The following is a 342-nucleotide window of genomic DNA, read 5'->3' on the forward strand; positions in this document are numbered from 1 at the left end:
TTTGGCTGCGCGGTTGGTCCAGCTTTTGTCCACTACAGTGGTTTTGAGCGGAGCAGAGTTTTAGGGATGAGACTTCTAGACTCCCTCGGTTCTCCGAACCTTTTCTCACTTAGCGCTTTAAGTAAATATTTGTAGAAGACTCACCAGGCCAGGTGAGCTAGGAAGGGAAACAAACTTATAGTTGACGCAGAAGTAAATCATTATGTTTACTTAAAAATACACGGAGTTTTAGTCTGTTGGAGGGGTGGAGGGTGACAAAGTGAAATAACTAAATGAACGTGAAATCATACAATGTGATGATGATTGCTTGACAACAGTATGATTGAGAGACGGGTGGGGAAG

This window comes from Cavia porcellus, unplaced genomic scaffold (assembly GCF_034190915.1).
Source record: "Cavia porcellus strain 051 isolate PalLab524CR breed Dunkin Hartley unplaced genomic scaffold, mCavPor4.1 scaffold_5, whole genome shotgun sequence".
NCBI classification, from domain to species: Eukaryota; Metazoa; Chordata; class Mammalia; order Rodentia; family Caviidae; genus Cavia; species Cavia porcellus.